Genomic DNA, 25,744 nt, shown 5'->3' with positions numbered 1-25,744 from the left:
TCCGACACGTACTACTGCTAAACACAACCTCACTGCCCTGAGAAAGAGGAACTTGAAGACATTTTCTCTTTCAAAAAGGAAATGTGTTGCCATATTATCCATTTAAAATTTGTTTCAGAAAGTTCCAAAGAGCTGATGCATTTTTGAAGAAGAAATGAAGACAAATGCTCACTTCAGACTGCCATGTGTTTTCTGTGTGCCGACCCCTGAGCACCCCCAGGATTAACCTCTCCAGATTAAACAGAGATCAGGTGAATGTGAGCAGATGAGAGAGTTTTAAATTGGGGGTCTGGAGAGCTGCAGCCTTGTTAAGACATCATCTTCCAGGGAGCAGAGGAAATGCAGGAAATCTGCTTCTTGCTGGCCTCCCACTTAGTCACCTCTCCCCTCTCCAGTCGGTTCAAAACTCTGCTGCCCGTCTCATCTTCCGCCAGGGTCGCTTTACTCATACTACCCCTCTCCTCAAGACCCTTCACTGGCTCCCTATCCGTTTTCGCATCCTGTTCAAACTTCTTCTACTAACCTATAAATGTACTCACTCTGCTGCTCCCCAGTATCTCTCCACACTCGTCCTTCCCTACACCCCTTCCCGTGCACTCCGCTCCATGGATAAATCCTTCTTATCTGTTCCCTTCTCCACTACTGCCAACTCCAGACTTCGCGCCTTCTGTCTCGCTGCACCCTACGCCTGGAATAAACTTCCTGAGCCCCTACGTCTTTCCCCATCCTTGGCCACCTTTAAATCTAGACTGAAAGCCCACCTCTTTAACATTGCTTTTGACTCGTAACCACTTGTAACCACTCGCCTCCACCTACCCTCCTCTCTTCCTTCCCGTTCACATTAATTGATTTGATTTGCTTACTTTATTTATTTTTTGTCTATTATATTGTAAGCTCTTTGAGCAGGGACTGTCTTTCTTCTATGTTTGTGCAGCACTGCGTACGCCTTGTAGCGCTATAGAAATGCTAAATAGTAGTAGTAGTAGTCTCTTGTAACCAGAGCTAATATTGTGATGTCATAATACCTCAGTCCACCAATAAGAGCCAACCTCATCAGTGATGTCACAATGGCTTGATTGTCCTATACTTGGCTCACTTTTATTACATAGCTCTTTGAGCAGGGACTGTCTTTCTTCTATGTTTGTGCAGCATTGCGTACGCCTTGTAGCGCTATAGAAATGCTAAATAGTAGTAGTAGTAGTAGTGTCCTTACTCTCTGAGGTGTGTACCACCTATGGGGAGGAGTGTCACTTGACCAGGGAGGTGGGGGGTCGTTGCCTACCATCCTCCTCCTGGGTGATACATTGAAACCTTCTGCTCAGTGTGCTGCGACAGCTAAGAAAGCAAGTAGAATGTTAGGTATTATTAGGAAAGGAATGGAACACAAAAGTGAGGACGTTATAATGCCCTTGTATCGCTCCATGGTGCAACCGCACTTCGAATATTGTGTTCAATTCTGGTCAACACATCTCAAAAAAGATATAGAGGGGCATAATCGAACGTCGCCGGCGATCTATTTTGGCGGCGGTGCAACAGCTGGCTGGAACCGTATTATCGAAAAAGATGGCCGGCCATCTTTTTTTTTTCGATAATACGGTTTAGCCAGGCCAAATGCCAGAGTTTGCCGGGTTTGAGATCGCCGGTTTTGTTTTTCAGCGATAATGGAAAAAAAATGCCGGACATCTCAAACCCGGCGAAATCCAAGGCATTTGGTTGTGGGAGGAGCCAGCATTTGTAATGCACTTGTCCCCCTCACATGCCAGGGCACCCTAGGGGGCACTTCTAAAAATGTTTAAAAAATACACAAAAAGCTCCCAGGTGCATAGCTCCCTTACCTTGGGTGCTGAGCCACCCAAATCCCCCCCAAACCCACTCCCCACACCTCTTCTCCATTATCATAGCCCTTATGGGTGAAGGCGGGCACTTACTTGTGGGTCCAGTGGGTGTTGGGGGGGGGGGGGGTTGAAGGGCTCAACACTTAGCACCACAAGTGTAACAGGTAGGGGGGGTGGACCTGGGTCTGCCTGCCTGAAGTGCACTGCACCCATGAAAAACTGCTCCAGGGACCTGCATACTGCTGTCAGGGAGCTGGGTATGACATTTGAGGCTGGCATACAGGCTGGCAAAAAAGTGTTTTATTTTTATTTTTGTCGTGTGGGAGGGGGTTGGTGACCACTGGGGGACTACGGGGAGGTCATCCCCCATTCCCTCCAGTGGTCATCTGGTCAGTTGGGGCACCTTTTTGAGGCTTGGTCGTGAAAATAAAAGGAACAAGAAAAGCTGGCGAAATACTGCTTAATGACGCTTTTTTTCCCATTATCCGCGAAAGCCGGCCATCTAGTAGCCACGCCCATGCCAGCCCATGGCTTCGCTGGTGACACGCCCCTTTGAACTTTCGCCGGCGAGGCGACGAGAAAGTGGCGATGCTGTCAAAAAAGCAGCTTTCGATTATACTGATTTTGCCGCTTTTCCGAGATCGACGGCCATCTCCCAATTTATGTCGGAAGATGGCCGGCGATCACTTTAGAAAATGAGCAGGATAGTGGAATTAGAAAAGGTGCAGAGAAAGGTGACGAAAATGAGGAATGGCTAAAGCAGCTAGGGCTCTTCAGCGTGGAGAAAAGACGGCCTAGGGGAGATATGATAGAGGTCTACAAAATAATGAGTGGAGTGGAACGGGTACACGTGAATCACCTGTTTACTCTTTCCAAAAATACTAGGACTTGGGGGCATGCAATGAAGCTACAAAGTAGTAAATTTAAAACGAATTGGAGAAAATATTTCTTCACTCAGCATGTCATTAAATTCTGGAATTCGTTGCCTGAGGATGTAGTAAAAGCAGTTAGTTTAGCGGGGTTTAAAAAAGGTTTTGATACCTTCTTAAAAGAAAAGACCATAAGCCATTTTTAAGTTATACTTGGGGAAAATCCACTATATCTGGGATAAACAGTATAGAACGTTTTGTACTTTTTGGGGATCTTGCCAGGTATTTGTGACCTGGATTGGCCACTGTTGGAAACAGGATGCTGGGCTTGATGGACCTTTGGTCTTTCCCAGTATGGCAATACTTATGTACTTATGCATTGCCAGAGAATATGGTAAAGGCGATTAGCTTAGCGGAGTTTTAAAAAGGTTTGGCCGGCTTCCTAAAGGAAAAGTCCATAGACCATTATTAAATGGACTTGGGGTAAATCCACTATTTCTGGGATAAGCAGCATAAAATGTTTTGTACTTTTTTGGGATCTTGCCAGGTATTTGTGACCTGGATTGACCACTGTTGGAAACAGGATGCTGGGCTTGATGGACCTTTGGTCTGCCCCAGTATGGCAACACTTACGTACTCTGATTCTCGAATTGTTTTCCCTACCACCACACATTCAGGATGGAAGAGCAGCATATATGAGAGCGGTCTGGGCCCCCCGCGCAGCCGCAATCCAACGCCTCCCTCCCGCCACTGCCGATGCCCCCACTATCCCAGTTCATTCCTGCCCACTGTGCTGCTGTTATTCACCTGCCCGCAGATGCAAATTTCAAAAACTGACATATTTCAATCACTATACTACAGATTAACAAATACAAATAAAACTAAAAATGGAAAATATGATGATACCATTTTATTGGACTAAATACATTTTCCAATTGGCTTTCAGAGGTCAAAACCCCTTTCCTCGGGTCAGGACAGTATATTGCTGTTAAGGTATTCTGTTCTGACATGGCAAAGGAGGGTTTGGTCTCCAAACATTAAAATTAGTCCAATAAAGATATCACCTTAGTTCCATTTTCTGTATTAACACAGCTACCACACTACTTTATCCTAAACTAGAAATAAAATTCAGTTTTTCCTACCTTTGTTATCTGGCCGTTTACTTTTTCTAATTGTGTTGGTCCCAGTCTCTTGTTTCTTCTTTCCTCCAAATCTTCTTAACTCTCGCCAGCGTCTACCCCTTTCTCTTCCCCCCTTTCCATCCAACATCTGCTCCCTCTCTCCCTCTCCCTTTTCCATCCAGCATCTGCCCTCTCTCCTCCTTTTCATCCTGCGTCTGCCCCCCGCTCTCTCTACTACTACTACTGCTTATCATTTCTATAGCGCTACTTCTATCCAGCCTGCTCCCTCTCTCTCTCCCCCCTTTCCATCCAGCGCCTGCCCCCTCTCTCCCCCCTTTCCATCCAGCATCTGCCCCCTCTCTCCCCAGGCTCTGCCCCAGAACAGGAAATTGTCAGAGGAAGGCGGGACCGGCAGCCACGAGCAGGAACACAGTGGCTCCGTCCTCTTTTTTTCTGTTTTTGCCGCCACTGCTGTAACAGCAGCAGCAGCCGTGGTGACCGTGGCAGGAGGGTAGTGTGTGGGAATGGGGAGAGCGGCGGGCATCCGGGCAGAGCCTCTGGGCCCTCGGGCACTGCCCAGTTGCCTGAATGGTCCGTCCGCCCCTGATATATGTCACAAACATTTACACACAGCTGATGTTTCATTCCCTGCTTTATGGTGTCCACTTCCCCTAAAGTGAGATTACAGTAGGCAGGGGCGACAGGGCCAGCTGCACAGGGCCTCATGCTCCCAGGGGCCGTGCAGCCCTCCCCGAACCTACCTACCAAAGCACATTGTTGGTCTAGTGGCGTCTTTCCTGTCCGCTATCGCATTCTTCAAAATTGCTGCTGAGGTTTCAAGTGGTGGCCTTGTCAGAAGGGGGCAGGGCTAGGCAAGGAGCCAGGGGGCAGGTCTAGGCAAGGAGCTGGTTGGGGGGGGGGGGGGGGTTCCCCACTGAACTGGTCTGCACAGGCCCCACAATTGCTAAGACCGGCTCTGACAGTAGTAATAAATCCAGAGCCCCATTTAAAACCCTGAAACAGTGCTGCACCCGCTAACTCTCAAACACTGTCATGTCTCCTGCCCACCCTCCTAGGGCATATGACTTCTGAGCCATCTCCTACTTAGCCAGGAAAGACAGTAACTGAGCAGGGAATGGACCAGATTACCTCACAGTGATATGCAGCACATGCCTTGTAGTGCTATAGAAGTGATAAGTAGTAGTAGTAGTAGTAGATTTTCAGAAAGCTTTTGATAAAGTTCCTCATGAGAGATTCCTGAAAAAATTAAAGAGTCATGGGATAGAAGGTAAGGTTCTAGTGTGGATTACGAATTGGTTATTGGATAGAAAACAGAGGGAGGGTTAAATGGTCATTTCTTTCAGTGGAGGAGGGTGAACAGTGGAGTGCCGCTGGGATCTGCATTGGGACTAGTTCTATTTAACGTATTTATAAATGATATGAAAATCGGAACTACGAGTGAGGTAATTAAATTTGCAGATGATAAAACTATTCAAGGTTGTTAAAACACATGCGGACTGTGAAATATTGCAGGAAATTGGAAGAATGGGCATCCAAATGGCAGAAGAAATTTAATGTGGACAAATGCAAGGTGATGCACATCGGAAAGAATAACCTGAATCATAGTTACCTGATACTAGGGACCACCTTGGGGGTTAGCACTCAAGAAAAAGATCTAGGTGTCGTTGTAGATAATACGCTGAAATCTTCTGCTCCGTGTGCAGTGGCGGCCAAAAAAGCAAACGGGATGCTAGGAATTATTATGAAAGAGATGGTGAATAAGACTGAAAATACTATAATGCCTTTATAACACTGCATGGTGCGACCGCACCTTGAGTATTTCGTTCAGTTCTGGTTATAACAAAAGAGAGGGAACAAAGTACAAACTAAAGTCCAAACAAAAAAAACAGCACCACGGGCCTTTAAAAATGGAACACAGTTCTTTAATGAATGAGCCTTGACAAAAAGACCCGACACGGGCCGTGTTTCGGTGACTAGCACCTGCGTCAGGGGTCACAGTGATGACGTGGAAAACTTGGGGAATAACTCGAATATATTCCTCTACAATATATTATTCCTTACCCCACATCTCATGTAGTAAAAGCTACAAAGCACCAAGGCACTTTCACTTTCTGTATCAAAATGGATGCCATATCTCAAAAAATAAATAGCGGAATTAGAAAAGGTTCAAAGAAGAGCAACCGAAATGATAAAGGGGATGGAGCTCCTCTCGTATGAGGAAAAGCTAAAGAGGTTAGGGTTATTCAGCTTGGAAAAGAGACGGATGAGGGGAGATATGATTGAGGTCTACAAAATCCTGAGTGGTTTAGAATGAGTAGAAGTTACATGGAAATACTTTTAAAACAAATAGGAGGAAATATTTTTTCACTCAACGAATAGTTAAGCTCTGGAACTCTTTGCCGGAGGAGGTGGTGACAGCAGTTAGCGTATCTGGGTTTAAAAAAGGTTTGGACAATTTCCTGGAGGAAAAGTCCATAATCTGCTATTGAGACAGACATGGGGGAGCCACTGTTTGCCCCGGGATTGGTAGCATGGAATGATGCTGCTAATTGGGTTTCTGCCAGGTACTTGTGACCTGGTTTGGCCACTATTTGGAAAATAGGATACTGGGCAAGACGGACCATTGGTTTGACCCAGTATGGCTATTATGTTCTTTTGAGGATTTATCACAACCAGAGCCGTAGCGAGGGGAGCTGACACCCATAAGTACATAAGTAATGCCATACTGGGAAAAGACCAAGGGTCCATCGAGCCCAGCATCCTGTCCACGACAGCGGCCAATCCAGGCCAAGGGCACCTGGCAAGCTTCCCAAACGTACAAACATTCTATACATGTTATTCCTGGAATTTTGGAGTTTTCCAAGTCCGTTTAGTAGCGGTTTATGGACTTGTCCTTTAGGAAACCGTCCAACCCCTTTTTAAATCTGCTAAGCTAACCGCCTTCACCACTTTCTCCGGCAACGAATTCCAGAGTTTAATTACACGTTGGGTGAAGAAAAAGTTTCTCCGATTTGTTTTAAATTTACTACACTGTAGTTTCATCGCATGCCCCCTAGTCCTAGTATTTTTGGAAAGCGTGAACAGACGCTTCACATCCACCTGTTCCACTCCACTCATTATTTTATATACCTCTATCATGTCTCCCCTCACCCGTCTCTTCTCCAAGCTGAATAGCCCTAGCCTCCTTAGTCTTTCTTTATAGGGAAGTCGTCCCATCCCCGCAATCATTTTAGTCGCCCTTCGCTGCACCTTTTCCAATTCTACTATATCTTTCTTGAGATGCGGCAACCCCCCCCCCCCCCCGGGTGCAGCATGGCGCACCCTCCTCCCGCTGGAGCGCACCCCCCCCCCTGGAGTGCATACCTGCGGCGATGGATGGGCGGGAGGGCCGATCCGCCCCGACTACACATTGCTGGGGTGTGTCGGCTCCGCGCTGGTTCACTGCTCTCTCTGTCCCGGAACAGGAAGTAACCTGCTCCGGGGCAGAGAGGGCAGTGCACCAGCGCGGAGCCGACACCCCCCAGCGGCGTGCACCCGGGGCGGACCGCCCCCCCTTCCTACGCCACTGATCACAACTGCTAAGTAAAGATTGTACAAATTTATTGAAGACTTTCATCTATTGTCATACACAACAAAAATGTAAATTAAAAAAATTACATCAATTGCCCACCGCTGTCACTGCTAATTTTAACTTCATTCTCTCTCTTCTCGCCCCACATCAACTAACTCTCACTTCCTGGGTTCACAGGCCTGGAGCACTGCCATGGGGGTTTGCGAATCCTCAGCCCTGGCTGTGCACGAGACTGCACCTGGCAACCTGGGTCACTCCCCTCCCACCAGCTGAAAGCATTTATTTTTTCGACTGTTTACAGTAGGAAAGAGGAACCTACTGTGAAATCTTGTATCATAACCCTGGTGACCACCTACATCATTAAAATAACTCCCTCTGACATTTAACACTAGAGGTGTTTGTCATGGAAAAAAGCTACAATGAGATAACTGCTACCGGGGTGTTCTGAAACTTCCCCAAAGCACATTTCTATCTAAATATCATAAAAATAACTCAGCAAGACTTTCCTGTGCATTAATCAACACCTCAGAAATATTATACCCAGAAAGATGTTTTCATCCTACTCAGCTCACATGCACCAAGTACACTACATAAGAGCATAAGAGTAGCCATGCTGGGTCAGACCAATGGTCCATCTAGCCCAGTATCCTGTTTTCCAAACAGTGGCCAAGCCAGGTCACAAGTACCTGGCAGAAACCCAAATTGTGGCAACGTTCCATTCAGAATCTCAAAGAGTAACAAGATTCCATGAAGAATCTCAAAGAATAGCAAGATTCTGGAATCCTAAAGAATGACAAGATTCCATGCAGAATCTCAAAGAGTAGCAACATTCCATGTAGAACCCCAAAGAATAGCAAGACTCTGGAATCCTAAAGAGTGACAAGATTCCATGCAGAATCTCAAAAAGTAGCAACATTCCATGTAGAACCCCAAAGAATAGCAAGACTCTGGAATCCTAACAGAGACAAGATTCCATGCAGAATCTCAAAGAGTAGCAACATTCCATGTAGAACCCCAATGAATAGCAAGATTCTGGAATCCTAAAGACTGACAAGATTCCATGCAGAATCTCAAAGAGTAGCAACAGTCCATGTAGAACCCCAAAGAATAGCAAGATTCTGGAATCCTAACAGAGACAAGATTCCATGCAGAATCTCAAAGAGTAGCAACATTCCATGTAGAACCCCAAAGAATAGTAAGATTCTGGAATCCTAAAGAGTGACAAGATTCCATGTAGAACCTCAAAGAAAAGCAAGATTCTGGAATCCTAAAGAGTAACAAGATTCCATGTAGAATCCCAAAGAGTAGCAAGATTCCATACAGAATCCCAAAGAGTAGCAAGATTCCAGAATCCTAAAGAGTGACACGATTCCATGCAAAATCTCAAAGAGTAGCAACATTCCATACTACAAATTTCAGGGCAAGCAGTGGCTTCCCATGTCTGTCTCAATAGCAGACTATGGACTTTTCCTCCAGGAATCTGTCCAAACCTCTTTTTAAACCCAGATACGCTAACCACTGTTACCACATCCTCCGGCAAAGAGTTCCAGAGCTTAACTATTCATTGAGTGAAAAAGTATTTCCTCCTATTTGTTTTAAAAGTATTTCCATGTAACTTCCTTGAGTGTCCCTTAGTCTTTGTACTTTTGGAACGAGCAAAAAATCGATTTACTTCTACTCATTCTACACCACTCAGGATTTTGTAGACCTCAATCATATCTCCCCTCATCCGTCTCTTCCCCACCCACTTCCCCCTGTCCCTTGTTGGACTGTGGGATGATGCTAATGGAGGGAGGGAAGGAGTCCTGTTCTTTCTCCAGTCACAAGAGATGTGGAAGGATTTTCTTTTTTTTTTCCATTTCATTTCCTATAATTTTTGGAGTGGAGAGGTTTGGTTCATGATGGGGTCCTTTTACTAAGCGGCTGTAAAAGGTGCCCTGCGGTAGCGTGGACGCATGCAATTCACATGCACTGGGCCATTTTTTACCATGGCTAGGAAAAAGGGCTTTTTTTGTTAATGGCTGTGCGCTAAAATTGAAAGTACTGTGCAGCTATTTACTACCACTTCGACGGAGGTAATAAAAACAACACCCCCCCCCCCCCCCAGGGCGGCGCAGGCAAACGAGGGCAGTGGTGGGAGGTGAGGTAAACGGGGTAAGCATGGCTTGTGGCGCCCTCCTGCCATGCTTACCTCGTTTACCAGAGCCAGCTCGCCCTGCAGAACAACCGGCTTGCAAGATCTTTCAAAATTTAACAACTGGCTCTTGCGAGCCAGTGCGAGCCAGCTCCAGCACACCACTGCACGGTGTGCATAGATTAGTGCATGCACCTAATCTATGTTCATGCCTCAATAGGTTAATGCATCACTTAGTCTTATTTATTTATTTTATTTATTTGTTACATTTGTATCCCACATTTTCCCACCTATTTGCAGGCTCAATGTGGCTTACAGTGTACCGGAGAGGCGTTCGCCGATTCCGGTATGAACAAATACAAAGTGATGCTGTGGTAAAATAAGGTTCATGTGGAACAGACACATTAGGGAATCGCAGAGCAGAAGAGTTACGTTATGTCCATTACGAGCTTTGGTTTCGTTGAGTTGCAGGGTTCAGGCATTTAAGTTGGGTCGGTAGGGTATGCCTTTTTGAACAGGTTAGTTTTTAGTGATTTCCGGAAGTTTAGGTGGTCATACGTTGTTTTCACGGCTTTTGGTAATGCGTTCCAGAGTTGTGTGCTTGTGTAGGAAAAACTGGATCCATAAATAAGAAGTGAAGTTGTGGTAGAATAAGGTTCATGTGGAACAGACACATTAGGGAATCGCAGAGCGGAAGAGTTATGTTATGTTCATTACGTGCTTTGGTTTCGTTGTGTTGCAGAGTTCGGGCAGTTAGGTTGGGTCGGTAGGGTATGCCTTTTTGAACAGGTTAGTTTTTAGTGATTTCCGGAAGTTTAGGTGGTCATACGTTGTTTTCACGGCTTTTGGTAATGCGTTCCACAGTTGTGTGCTTATGTAGGAAAAACTGGATGCATAGGTTGATTTATATTTAAGTCCTTTGCAGCTTGGGTAGTGGAGATTTAGGTGTGTTCGTGTTGATCCGGATGTGTTGGTTGGTAGGTCAATGAGGTCTGTCATGTATCCCATGGTTTCACCGAAGATAATTTTATGAACCAGGGTGCAGATTTTGAAAGCAATACGTTCTTTGATTGGGAGCCAGTGCAGTTTTTCACGGAGGGGTTTTGCGCTTTCAAATCGCGCTTTTTCAAATATGAGCCTGGCTGCCATGTTTTGAGCAGTCTGGAGTTTCTTTAAGGTTTGTTCTTTGCATCTCGCATAAATTCCATTGCAGTAGTCTACGTGGCTTAGTACCATTGATTGTATCAGGTTGCGAAATATTTCCCTGGGGAAGAATGGTTTCACGCGTTTGAGTTTCCACATTGAATGGAACATTTTCTTTGTTGTGGATTTCACTTGATAATTGGCAGACAATTACCAATTATCAACATTAATAGGCCATCATTGGAATTTATGTGCATGCTTTGCTAGGCATATGCTGTAAAGTGGCGCACATAAATTCAGACACATGTAGCCAGAAAGGGGGCACGGCCATGGGTGGACAGTGGGCATGCCGAGCCTATCAATCAAATCTATATGCGCTGTTACAGAATTTGTGCCAGGGCACTATCTTTTCACTGATGTAAATGGACTTGCCTAAATTTAGGGATGTCTGCCTGGCCCAGACGTATTCTATATACCACATCTGAATTTTGGCATGTCTTAACAGAATACAGCTAAGAACATAAGAATATAAGAACAGCCATATTGGGTCAATCAATGGTTCATCTAGCCCAGTATCCTGATTCCAACAGTGGCCAATCCAAGTCACAAGTAACTGACAGAAACCCAAATCGTAGCATCGTTCCATGCTTCCAATCCCAGGGCAAGCAGTGGATTCCCTCATGTCTGTCTCAATAACAGACCATGGACTTTTCCTCCAGGAACTTGTCCAAACTTTTTTTAAACTCAGATACATTAACTGTTGTTACCACATCTCCGGCATTGAGTTGCAGAGCTTAACTATTCTTTGAGTGAAAAAATATTTCCTCTTATTTGTTTTAAAAGTATTTCCATGTAATTTCATTGACTGTCCCCTGGTCTTTGTACTTTCTGAAAGAGTGAAAAATCGATGCACTTCTACCCATTCTAGCACCTCTCAGTAGACCTCAATCATATCACCCCTCAGCCGTCTCCTTTTCCAAATTGAACAGTCCTAACTTCATTAGCCTTTTCTCCTATGAGAGGAGTTCCATCCCCTTTATCATTTTGCTCGCTCTTCTTTGAATCTTTTCTAATTCCGCTATATATTTTTTGAGATAGGGCGACCAGAATTAGTAGTGATAATGGCTTGTTATTGGCCGATTATCAACACTCATTGGCTCATTATTCAATAGAAGTGCATGTAAATTCCAATTAGAAACACTCATTGGCTCACTATTCAATAGAAACGCATGTAAATTCCAATTGTTGTCAATTAGTGGTGATAATTGTTTATTATTGGCCAATTATCAACACTCATTGGCTCATTATTCAATAGAAGTGCATGTAAATTCCAATTATCAACACTCATTGGCTCACTATTCAATAGAAGCGCATGTAAATTCCAATTATTGCCAATGAGTGGTGATAATTGTTTATTGGCCAATTATCAACACTCATTGGCTCATTATTCAATAGAAGCGCATGTAAATTCCAATTGCCAATTAGTGGTGATAATTAGCTGTTGGCCAATTATCAATACTCATTGGCTCATTATTCAATAGAAGTGCATGTAAATTCCAATTGTTGCCAATTGGTGATAATTGCTTGTTATTGGCCAATTATCAACATTCATTGGCTCATTATTCAATAGAAGCGCATGTAAATGCCAATTGTTGCCAATTAGTGGTGATAATTGTTTATTGGCCAATTATCAACACTCATTAGCTCATTATTCAATAGAAGCGCATGTAAATTCCAATTGTTGCCAATTAGTGGTGATAATTGTTTGTTATTGGCCAATTATCAACACTCATTGGCTCATTATTCAATAGAAGCGCATGTAAATTCCAATTATTGCCAATGAGTGGTGATAATTGTTTGTTATTGGCCAATTATCAACACTCATTGGCTCATTATTCAATAGAAGCGCATGTAAATTCCAATTATTGCCAATGAGTGGTGATAATTGTTTGTTATTGGCCAATTATCAACACTCATTGGCTCATTATTCAATAGAAGCGCATGTAAATTCCAATTGTTGCCAATTAGTTGTAAAGGTCTTAAATACAAACTAACGCATGCGTCAACCTTTTCCTACCTGAGTACACAATTCTGGAATGCGCTGCCGCGAAACCTAAAAACGACCGATGAACAAACCAACTTCCGAAGTCTAGTGAAGACCCATCTCTTCAACAAGGCATACAACAAAGATCAACAAATATGAATTTCTGTACACACATCCAGAATTGCCCCTACAATATTTGCTTGCCAAACTACTAACATGTTTCTTCATTATCATGTTACCCAAGATCCTCTATTATTACTAAATGTACATTTTCTTTACAATCCTTATATATTTCCTAAATATCTCTTAATGTGTCTGCTTGTTATAATACTTCCATGTTCTAATCATTATCATATTACCAAAAATTCTCTGCTATTACTAAATGTATACTTTCTCATGTATTCTCACTATTCATGATGTATTGTAAGTCACATTGAGTCTGCAAAGAGGTGGGAAAATGTGGGATACAAATGCAACAAATAAATAAATAAATAAAATAATTGCTTGTTATTGGCCAATTATCAACACTCATTGGCTCATTATTCAATAGAAGCGCATGTAAATTCCAATTGTTGCCAACTAGTGGTGATAATTAGTTGTTATTGGCCAATTATCAACACTCATTGGCCCATTATTCAATAGAAGTGCATGTAAATTCCAATTGCCAATTAGTAGTGATAATTGCTCGTTATTGGTTAATCATCAACACTCATTGGCTCATTCAATAGAAGTGCATGTAAATTCCAATTGCCAATTAGTGGTGATAATTAGTTATTGGTCAATTATCAACACTCATTGGCTCATTATTCAATATAAGTGCATGTAAATTCCAATTGTTGCCAATTAGTGGTGATAATTAGTTGTTATTGGCCAATTATCAACACTCATTGGCCCATTATTCAATAGAAGCGCATGTAAATTCCAATTGTTGCCAATTAGTGGTGATAATTAGTTGTTATTGGCCAATTATCAACACTCATTGGCCCATTATTCAATAGAAGCGCATGTAAATTCCAATTGTTGCCAATTAGTGGTGATAATTGCTTGTTATTGGCCAATCATCAACACTAATTGGCTCATTCAATTGAGTTGTGTGCATAAATTGGGTGTGCACCCAATTTAACGCGCGCAATGCGCCGCACATTATATAGAATCTGGGGGTTTGTGGGGTTTTCTTGTTTGCTGATAATAGTGTATCCTGTCTGCAAATAGGGTGCAGTCTTGATGACATAACGAACAAATGGCCAGGAAGAAACCATCAAAATATCTATCATTCATTGAAATGACACGGAAAACAGCACAAAATGAAATTTTTCTGGCTGCCCATCTTTAATAGAAACCTCTTCATTCAGTCACACAAAGGACTGTCACTGCAATTGTATTTCATCAGTATTTACAGTTGCTTTCTGGACTGTTGTCTACTGCAAGAGTTCAGTATTATATCCAGTTCACTTCTGCATTTCAGTCCCATTATATTAATCACTTGAGTGCCTGATGTCTGCAAACAGGAGCAGACCTGCCAAGTCTTCCACATTTAACAGGAAACTCCTGGCGATCATCTCCCATGCCATAGCCGCCGAGAGGGGGGGGGCAGGGGAGGCAAAATTCCCCGCGCCCAGACCTCCAAGGGGGGCCCGGTGCCGCAGTCCCACCTGCCCTCCGTTGTTGACCGTCTGCCACCGGGCCGGACCCCCTGCATTGAAATCACAGCACCTCTCACAGCTTCCTTCCCTCCCTGTGTCCCGCCCTCGTCTGACGTAACATTTGTGAGGGCGGGACACAGGGAGGGAGGGAAGGAGGGCCGAAGGGAGACGATCTGCTGCAGTGCTTTCACACAGAGCTGAGAGACACTGTGATTTCAATGCAGGGGGCCCAGCCTGGTGGCGGACGGAGGAGGGGGGGGCGGGTGGAGGGGGAGCGGCGGCGGCAGGTGGAGGGAGGTTGGAAGGGGGAGTGGCGGCGACCTCGAGGGGGCGGCCTTGCCCCGGGCCCGGCCCAGTCTCTTGGCGGCCCTGTCCCACGCTTGTCAAGGAGGCTGACACTCAGGCAAGGGAAAGGGTAGGAAAAAGTGCATAGGAAAGGACAGATAATCGCAGAACCTAGTAATACTCTACCAAAGACAGAAAATCATACTACATACCAATCCTCTGGTCTCGTGCATCTAGGGGACTAGACAGGTTTCATTTCACACTGGTAGTAGCCAATGAAGAAATGTGCCAATGTTGAAATATTTATTTTTTTTATTTTAGAATAAGAATAATTAGCAAAATGCAAACAAGTAACATAGTAACATAGTAGATGACGGCAGAAAAAGACCTGCACAGTCCATCCAGTCTGCCCAACAAGACAACTCATGTGTGCTATTTTTTGTGTATACCCTACTTTGATTTGTACCTATGCTCTTTAGGGCACAGACCATATAAGTCTGCCCAGCACTGTCCCCGCCTCCCAACCACCAGCCCCGCCTCTCAACCACCGGCTCTGGCACAGACCGTATAAGTCTGCCCAGCACTATCCCCGCCTCCCAACCACCATCCCCGCCTCCCACCACCAGCTCTGGCACAGACCGTATAAGTCTGCCCAGCACTATCCCCGCCTCAAACCACCGGCTCTGGCACACAAAATAAATACTGCTAAGATTACCCCAAAGATCTGACTAAGAATTATACAAAAATAGATTATCTGCATGTATATTCTCTTATAGTACCAGGAATTTTTCCTGAGAAGAGAATACTAAAAGCCAAATACATTTAGCTAACAAACCATGCCCATGAGAGCTAACACAACCTTTCAGCAGACTAGAAATGGCAACTCAATTTCCCCAAACTACAGGGGTGAACCCTGATTTTTAGTAGCAGATTCTCTGGATGAAAGCCAGGATTCTTCCCTTCAGCTCAAGCTGCATCCGCAGCAAGGCGACCAGATAGCATCTTGTTAGTGTAAACATAATGGTTACAGACCCAGCCAGCACCGGTAGCTGGTCTCTCATGCAAGGTAAGAAGCCATAATTATCATCTTGTCAGCGCGTATCTCTATATATAAAAGGCACCACCAACGTTCTAAATGAAATGAAGCCTCCAGCCGGAAGTGTGAAGGGGGAGAGATATCCGGTTTCCCCATGAGTGTCTGCCCCGCCCTCGCTCTCTCTGTAACACAAACAGTGAAGGAAGACACAGCAAAGCACAGAATCAAATCGCTCTCTCTGTAAAAGTGAAGGACTCAGAGGGGGGAGGGGAGAGAGGGCAGAAGCCCTCACTATCTCTGTAACACAAACACAGCACAGCACGAAACTTAACACTGAAGGACTCGACTCCGAGGGGGGAGGGGACAGACAGCACAGGGGAAGGGAGAGAGGGCAGGGACACACACACTCCCACATGCACACAGAAGAAAACCTTGCTAGTTTCATTTGCATCAGAAACGGGGCTTTTTTACTAGTTTCCTAGTAAAAAAGATGCCGGTGCTCAAATGCTAGGCCACTCTTCAGGGGTGGGGTAATCACTGAGGGACCCATCCCACAATAGCCAAGCCCCCTGCAACCGGTCACAGATTGTATGACAAGGCAGAATTGGTGTGTAAAGCCTGAGCTCTTTCATTAAAACTTGGGGTCCATGGGTCAATTTTAGCAGACAACAGAAAAGGTGCCGGTACTCAGTACCCCCAAGTACCCCCTCAAAAAAAAGCCCTGCATCTTGTACTTCTTTATAATGCTGGTGTACACAGAAGCTCAGTACTTAAAAGGGACAGAGAGACAGTCTCTCTCCAGATCTATCAGATGTGTGTCTGCTCTGGTCTCATGCCAAATCTCTTCTGTCTTTGTTCACAAAGTCTGGTACCAGACTTCTATCCACTGTCCACTGTCCTCAGGGGACTGTTTTAGCCCAATCAGATCACGCATTTCTCCTGTCTAGCAGGCCAGGAGAATAATGAGGTCCATAGTTGTTTCAGACACGCTCCCTGCTAGAGTCGCCTCCGACCAAAGGAGGCCTACAAGTCCTATCTCATACTTATGCTGGTGTAAATCAGTCTCGTTACCAACTTCACACCCACAAATGAAGTGCAGATGCTCTTTGGAATGCCAGTGTGTCCTTGAGCTGGCAGTCACTGTAGAAATGCAGGGAACATTCGGCAACCATGACAGTTTGGTTCTTGGTCTAGTCAAAGTGGTTCAGGCTTCAGCTGCACAAAAGGTGATACACCGGGGACAGCCCTATAAAAAGACATGGACATTTAGAGAGTGGCTCAGTGCAAAATGTTAGAGGTAAAAAAAAAGAAGGCAGCGCAGGACCTCAGAGAACGCTAAAATTTAGGTGCAAAAAATCTGAGCACTATTCTAGTATTCTAGAATGCTAAATTTCTGTGCCAAATGGATTATAGAATACTAGTAAAGAAGGCCCGTTTCTCACACAAATGAAACGGGCGCTAGCAATGTTATCCTCCGAGTTCCAGCTTGGCCCCCTCCCTCCCCCCCTGTCCTCCGAGTTCTAGCCCCCTCCTTCCCTCCCTCTCTCTCCTCCAAGTTCCAGGCCCCCCTCTCTCTCTTCCAAGTTTCAGGCTCCCCTCCCTCCCTCTCCTCCGAGTTCCAAGCCCCTCCGAGTTCCAGGACCCCTCCCTCCCTCTCCTCTGAGTTCCAGGCCCCCCTCCCTCTCTCTCCTCCAAGTGCTAGCCCAACCTGCACTGCCCGCCCTCTTCTCCCGGTCCTTTGCCTGCTCCTCGCCTTCCTGCGTGCCGCCCAGAATTTAAAAGTTCTTACCTCGGGGTCTGGCGGCATCAGTGAAAGGCGAGCAGGCATGGCAATTCAGCCTACCTTCCCTTCTCTCTCAGCTCTGCCTCTGGTCCCGCCTTCATTTCCTGTTTCCGCAAGGGCGGGACCAGAGGCAGAGCTGAGAGAGAAGGGAAGGCAGGCTGAATTGCCGTGCATGCTCGCCTTTCACTGCTGCCGCCGGACCCTGAGGTAAGAACTTTTAAATTCTGGGCGGCACGCAGGAAGGCGAGGAGCAGGCAAAGGACCGGGAGAAGAGGGCGGGCAGTGCAGGTTGGCTGGCTGGCGCCGGCTTCCGTTCGTAACATCCCTCCTGACGTCAGCTCGCCTCCAGCATTCCCTTCCCTCTCATTGTTTTGCCCTCTGACGTCATTACATTTTGACGCGAGGGCGGACCAATGGGAATTGATGTTACAAACCCAGGCATCCAGATGTAGAACGTTGGAGGTGCAAATTATTTTATAGGACTAGCATAAGTCAGCAGTTATGCTCCACTTACCCCATGTCAAAAGCAGGCGTACACGTGCACGCTTAAATGTGGTAACCTGCATGTGTAACTGACACTGTTCTATAAATTGCACATACTGCTTGGTGACACACCTATGGCCCACCTACACCTTTACACGAATGCCCTCCCCCCAAAAAAAACTTATGTTTACAAAGGTGAGGCATTGGCTCAATGGTCTTACAGATAAATGCCATATGGAGAAAATAATCCAAAAATATGGTGTCATTATTTTAATAGAGGGGGTATCATAGTATATCACGCAAGAATTACCCAGCTCACAAGAATATCCTTAATTACGTTTATGATCAAGGGTATTTAAAGATATTTATTACATGGTATAGGATCCTTCAGATTCTCCTATCACCACCACACAGGCTAATATTGTGAGCCAGGCACTTTTTATGGTGGGTAGGTATTCCTCATTTGATCCACAAATTTGTTGTGCAGTAAATGTTATAGTGTTGAATGTCAGAGCAGTGTGAGAGGAAATCTGGTTTATATTGTTACAGATATGGATAAGGAAGTGGGGAACTTTCTCCGCGTTGACTGGAGGAGATATACCTTGATACAGCACTAGTTGCGAAACGTGAATTCATGTCGGTATGAGATCTCCGAGATGAATGAACAGCATGTTTAAAGTACCTTGATGAAGGAGTCCTGGGTGACGCTACAAATAGAAGCTAAGTGCTTATGCTTAAGTAAAAGAAACAAATAGAAAAAATATAAGAAAAAATATTGATCTGACTGGTATTAATTGGTATTAAAATTTGTGGATCAAATGAGGAATACCTACCCACCATAAAAAGTGCCTGGCTCACAATATTAGCCTGTGTGGTGGTGATAGGAGAATCTGAAGGATCCTATACCATGTAATAAATATCTTTAAATACCCTTGATCATAAACGTAATTAAGGATATTCATATGGAGAAAATAAGCATCAACCCTTAAAAGTGAAGTTATCAAAAGGATGAAAATATACCTTTGTCGGAGCAATAAAACGTATCAAAACTGCAAAAGAAAACTTACAATAGAGATGGGACGCCAATCGTAGGGTTACCATATGTCCGGATTTACCCGGACATGTCCTCTTGAGGACATGTCCGGGCAACCGGGCGGGTTTTGCCAATCTGCCCATTTGTCCGGATTTCTAAGGGCACCCATCTCCAAGGACGGCGCCGTGAAGGGGCAGGGCCAACCGTATTTTCGAACGAGATGGCCAGCCATCTTTCATTTCGATAATACGGTTGGGGCCGGCCAAATGTCAGAGAGCGCTGGCATCGTTTTTCGCCGATAATGAAAACCGAGGCCGGCCATCTCAAACCTGGCCAAATCCAAGGCATTTGGTCATGGGAGGAGCCAGCATTTGTAGTGCACTGGTCCCCCTCACATGCCAGGACACCAACCGGGCACCCTAGGGGGCACTTCTAAAAATTAAAAAAAAAAAAATTAAAATAGCTCCCAGGTATATAGACCTTGGGTGCTGAGCCCCCCAAATCCCCCCCAAAATCCACTCCCCACAACTCTACACCATTAGTATAGCCCTTATGGGTGAAGGGGGGCACCTACATGTGGGTACAGTGGGTTTTGGGGGGGGGGGTTGGAGGGCTCCCATTTACCTCCACAAGTGTAACAGGTAGGGGGGGATGGGCCTGGGTCCACCTGCCTGAAGTCCACTGCACCCACTAAAAACTGCTCCAGGGACCTGCATACTGGTGTCAGGAAGCTGGGTATGACATTTGAGGCTGGCATACAGGCTGGCAAAAAAGGTTTTTATTTTTATTTTTTGGGTGGGAGGGGGTTGGTGACCACTGGGGGAGTAAGGGGAGGTTATCCCCGATTCCCTCTGGTGGTGATCTGCTCAGTTCGGGCACCTTTTCGAAGCTTGGTTGTGAAAAAAAAGGGACCAAGTAAAGTTGGCCAAATGCTCGTCAGGGCCGGCTTTCTTTTTTCCATTATCGTGTGAAGCCGGCCATCTCTTAAGCACGCCCCATCCCGCCTTCTGTACCCCGCCGACACGGCCCCTTGGCCGGCTCCACGACGGACTGCAGTTGAGGCCAGCCAAAATCGGCTTTCAATTATGCCAATTTTGCCAGCCTTGAGAGATGGCCAGCCATCTCCCAATTTGTGTTGGAAAATGGCCGGCCTTCTCATTCGAAAATAAGCTGGTTTGTGTACTATATAGGGTCAGTAGAAAGGCACGATGCAATTTTCTTCACAGCTTTAATATTTTTCATGTTCTACAGCCTCAAAATATTTTTCAAATGCGTTTTCCCGAAAAACTTACTTTTTTAAAAATCTGATAAACATTTCTCATTTTTTAAAGACATAATTAGTCCATCCCTGAGGCTGAAATTTTGCAGGATTATACAGTTGATTTCCATCTATCCTGTGGTATAAATAAGTCACATACCCACTTCTGGTACCTTTTCGCTCAGCAGTTTTTTTAACAGGTTGTAAGGGGCCTATGCATGTGCACTGCTTGTCAACTTGGCATTACCACCCAGCGGCACCCAGTCATAAGAGCCCTGAAAAAAGAACCCCGACAAAAAAAGCCCTGACAAAACAGCCTTGTAACAAAATAACCCTCGACATTTCACACCCTAACAAAATAAAATGGCCCCTTAACAAAACAGCCCCCTAAGAAAAAATAACATCACAAAAAAATATAATATACTACAACTGAAATCTTTATTGATCAAGACTCCTACCAGCATTTAGTTGCATAAAGCATATATAATTAAACAAAATTCTATAGCTACAAACTGGTATTCATGATCTGTTCTGCTATTTAAAGAAACTATTCTTCCATCAACATGCTAAAAAAAACCAAACCAAAACAATACTGTCACCATTTTCATAGTCTTACCAACCTTATCCTCTTTGGCAAGGTAAGATTATTAGGAAAAAAATGCAGTGCCATATTCTGGGCAGCCTGATCGGGCCTTTTTGTCGGGGGGGCTGACTTGTCAAGGGTTATATTGTGGGCAGACCGTTTTGACAGTGGCTGTCAGGGACTATTATGTCGGGAGCTTTTTTTGTTTGGAGTTTTTTTGTCGGGGTTATTTTGACCGGGTACCCCACCCAGCTAGTGCGTGCATCTGGCGGTAATTCTGAGTTTGTCGCGTGCTGAAAATCCACGGTAGAAAAGAATTTGCTATTTTCTACTGCGGGGGCATTCCCGGCGGCAATTGGCAGTTGGAGTGCGCTGGACGGTTACTGCATGAGCCCTTACTGCTAAGTCAATGGGTGGCGTTAAGGGCTCAGGCTGTAAATAGACGCGCACTGGTTTTCATTTTGTCGCACATCCATTTCCTGGCTCAAAAATACCCTCCTTTTTTTTTTCCAGATTCGCTGGAGAAATAGTCCAGCGTGAGTCCAATACACGTGCCCTCACTACTGCAGGTTATAAAAGGGCCCCATAGCATTTAGCGATTGCTCCTTTATTTGCCAGTAAGTTTCCTTATTATCTATATATATAAAACTCACTCTCAACGTTCTGAAGACAGTGACGTCAGTGAAGCCAAGCCCTGACTTCCTTCAAAAAGGTTCGAAGGTTCATGGTGGTGAAGCCACCAAAATCGCTCCGGGCTCCGCCCTCGAGGGCGGAGCAATGGCAGAACAACGAAAGGGGTTGGCAGGGAGGGAGGCGGGGGTGGGTGGGAAATCGCTATGGGCACCGCCCTCGAGGGCGGAGCAAGGCCAGAACAACAAAGGGGTTGGCAGGGAGGCGGAGGGGGGTGGGAAATCGCTATGGGCCCCGCCCTCACGTCAAACGTCATGACCTTGAGGGCGGAGCAATGCCACAACAACGAAGGGGTTGGCGGGGGGGGGGGGGTGTTGCCGACGAAAACCTTGCTAGTGCCCGCTTCATTTGCTCAGAAACGGGCCTCTTTTACTAGTATTTTCATAACACAATGCTCTTTGCGTTTATAACACTTTTAATCCAGTTTCACTGTCACATAGCATTTCTCCAGTATTCTATCATAGAAACATAGAAACATGACGGCCGATAAAGGCCATATGACCCATCCAGTCTGCCCATCCTCTGTAACCCCTAATTCTTCCTGTTCCTAAGCGATCCCACATGCTTATCCCATGCCTTTTTAAATTCTGGAACAGTTCTAGACTCCACCACCTCCACCGGGAGGCCATTCCACGCCTCCACCACCCTTTCTGTGAAATAATACTTCCTCAGGTTACTCCTAAGCCTATTCCCTCTTAACTTTGTCATATGCCCCCTCATTCCAGAGCTCTCCTTCATTTGAAAAAGGCTCTCTTCCTGTACATAAATGCGCTTGAGATATTTAAACGTTTCTATCATGTTTCCTCTCTCCCTCCTCTCTTCCAGCGTATACATGTTGACAGTGGCGTTCCTAGGGGGGCTGACACCCAGGGCGGATCGCCAATGCGCCCCGCCCCCCGGGTGCAGTGCCCCCCCCCCCGGATGGAGTGCGGACCCCCCCCCCCGGCGAAAGGACACCCCCCGTGAAGGAACCTCCCCGGGTGCATGCCGCTGGGGGGGGGTGCCGCGCGCGCCTGTCCTCCGTTGTTCCATGCTTCTTCTCTGCCCCGGAACAGGAAGTAACCTGTGCGCGGCACCCCCCCCCCCCCTAGGACCGCCACTGCATGTTGAGGTTCATAAGCCTGTCCCTATAATTTTTGCATTCAAGACCGGTTACTAATTTTGTAGCCGCCCTCTAGACTGAATCCATCCTGTTTATATCTTTCCATAGGTGCGGTCTCCAGACCTGCACGCAGTGCTCCAAATGAGGCCTCAGCAGAGACTTATACAACGGCACTACCACCTCCTTTTTCCTGCTGGTCATGCCTCTCTTTATGCACCCAAGCATCCTTCTGGCTTTGGCCGTCACTTTTTCTACCTGTTTGAAAGCTTTAAAGTCGTCAGACACAATCACCCCCAAGTCCCTCTCTTCCTTTGCACGTTGAAGCACAACCTGCCACTAGTGAAGCCACGCTGCCTCGGGTCACGCATTCCATGTAGTTCAAGAAATCTCACAATCCTCCACTTTAGAAGCATTTTATGTCTCTGCATCACACCATTATGGGCCAGATTCTATATAGCAGGCCTAAAGATCTGTGCAGAAATACAGGTGTATTCTTTAAGAACGCATGCAACCTAATTGGCTTAACAAGTTAATCAGCATGTTTTAAAATCACGTAACAAGCAGTAATGAGCACTAATTGGCTTTAATTAGAATTTACAAGCAAAACACGCTAAGAGTATTCTGTCATGAACTGCATCTAAATTCTTATCCATGCTGTCAAAAGGGGTGTGGCTATGGACGGAGAAATGGGCATTCCTAACTTTGCACTCATAGTTATAGAATACAGCCCTGTGTGCGTAAATGTACACGCAGGGATTTATGCCTTAATTTACCTTAATTTACACCTTCCCAACTGCAAAGGTGTCAAGTACAAATCCTTCTATGCATCCGATTTTTCCTTTCTGGGTAGCCAACTTTGGAATGCTCTTCCAAGACCAATCCGAACAATCAACGACCTTTTGCCCTTCAGAAAAGCGCGTCCACATGATCCTTATCAACATTTGTTTATACCTGTCATGTTTTCCATAACCCTTATTGCTGCCCCTAATCTTCTCCTCTCCATCTATTCCTCTCCATCTTCTTACGCCTACCTCCTAACGCCCATTTCCTTCTATACCAATTCCTCCTATGTTGTATTTAATTCTACCCCTAATTTCTCCTAAGTTCAACGTACTTCCGTCAACCTCATGATTATTACATTCACTACAAATTGTATGTTCATTGTTACTGTTTAAGCCGCATTGAGCCTGCGATGTGTGGGAAAGCGCGGGGTACAAATGTAATGTAATAATAATAATGCCACGTTTTCCTTGGTATAAACGGACACTCGTAGTTTTAGGCACTGGAATTATCAACTAAAGCGTATTCTATAATAGCAACAATTCTGAAATTCTTCTCCGTTAATGTGACTGCCATAATATTCCTGTACACCATATCTGCTATATATACTCTGAGTTTCTATTCCATCAATGTGATTGTAGTTGTATCATATTGTAAGCCAATAGGTGGGAAAATGTGGGATATAAATGCAGCAAAATAAATAAATAATTATGCCGTGCCTAAATCTAGGCATCACATATAGAATATGCTTAGGCATAAATGTTTACCGCGTGGATTATTTAGGTGCCGTGTATAAAATCTGGCCCTATATTTTTAATTGGGTGATAAACACTTTAGTTTGCTCTAATGTTAGCACGCTGGAGCCCTTTTACAAAGCTGCGCCAAAAAAGTGGCCTGCGGTAGCGTGGATGCGTGTATTGGACGCGCACTGCACCATTTCTTCACCATGACTGGAAAAAGGGTTGTGGGGTTTTTTTGGGGGGGGGGAGGGTGGAAAATGGATGTGCAGCAAAATGAAAACCAGCACGCATCCCGCCCTTCCGGAAACAGGAAATGAGGGCGGGACCAAAGGCAGAGCTGAGAGAGAAGGGAAGGCAGGCTGAAGCACTGTGCCTGCTCAACTTTTACTGCTGCCGCCGGACCCCCAAGGTAAGAACTTTTAAATTCAGGCCAGCACGTAGGAAGGCGAGGGGCAGGCAGAGGACTGGGAGAAGAGGGCGGGCAACGTAGGTCGGGCTGCCACTCAAGGGGGGAGAGAGAGAGGGAGGGAGGCGCAGGGGTCTGGAACTCGGAGAAGAGAGGGGGGCATGAAACTTGGAGGGGAGGAGAAGGAGGGAGGAAGGGGGACCTGGAACTCGGGAACTTGGAGGAGAGGGAGGGAGGGCAGGGAGTTTTCAGGGGCTTTGATGACAACTTCAGAAGTTTTAGAACAAGGACAGTGCTGGGCAGACCTCTACAGTCTATGCCCTGAACATAACAAGGACAAATCAAAATCAGGTACACATATGAAGTATCATCATAATTTATGTAATAAAGTTTTTGCTAAACAGACTGGATGGACCATACTGGTCTTTGTCTGCCGTCATCTACTATGTAGCTGGTTTCCCATCCAATTTCTTTTGGTCATCCCTATTGCAGTTATTTTGCCTTTTTTTTTTTTTTTTTACTTTGTGACAGAACATTGTGTTTTAAACCTGTAAAAATTGCCTTTATTAAATCTTGATGTGCATTTCTCTAGTTTGGCCAGCAGGTGGTGCATGTTTTATGTTAAAGCTGTTATAGAAAATTGCATGCCCTCTTTTAGTTTCACTCAGTGAAGAAATGAATCTACAGTACTGTGAGCAGTATACTTTTAAAAACTTGTTGACTGGGCTCTAATTGGCCTGGAGTTTGAAATTACCCAGTAGTTGCTGGCTGTTGCTTATCCAGGGAGAAAAGAGAGACAGATCTCTTTGCTGAGGCACTGTGAACAGTTATGTATCCTGATCTTCCCAAGTACTGTTTAGACAGTATACAAATGTTTAGTTAGTGTTATAATTGAGCCATATTTCAGTTACTACTACTACTATACTACTATAAATCACTTTTATAGCGCTACCAGTCGTACGCAGCGCTTTACAATTGAACATGAAGAAGAAAGACAGCCCAAGCTCAAAAGACCTGTTATTGATTGCTGATGGCACCTTTTTATTTTGTTTATTGTTCAATTTTTAAGACAATAAATACTTTTTTATTGTCTCTGTCTGTCTGGACTGATATAGAATCCTGGTGGTTTGTGTGTTGGGTCTGTGAATGTTTTCTGGGAACTGTGGGACCACTGGGAGTGTTGC

The 25,744-nt window shown here is 45.2% G+C and overlaps 1 protein-coding gene across 1 annotated transcript in view; it reads right to left on the bottom strand.

The window, feature by feature from the left end:
* Window positions 1-16,431: 16,431 nt before the first annotated feature.
* Window positions 16,432-25,744, bottom strand: part of LOC115461795 (B-cell differentiation antigen CD72-like) — a 59,222-nt gene continuing 49,909 nt past the window's right edge. Inside the window, exon 6 of the mRNA XM_030191839.1 lies at window positions 16,432-16,948. The gene's annotated coding sequence lies outside the window, so the exon portion shown is untranslated. The remainder of the gene's footprint in view (window positions 16,949-25,744) is intronic.

The sequence above is a fragment of the Microcaecilia unicolor genome, chromosome 2, assembly GCF_901765095.1.
Source record: "Microcaecilia unicolor chromosome 2, aMicUni1.1, whole genome shotgun sequence".
Taxonomy (NCBI): domain Eukaryota; kingdom Metazoa; phylum Chordata; class Amphibia; order Gymnophiona; family Siphonopidae; genus Microcaecilia; species Microcaecilia unicolor.
This window is presented reverse-complemented; position numbering and strand designations above follow the sequence as displayed.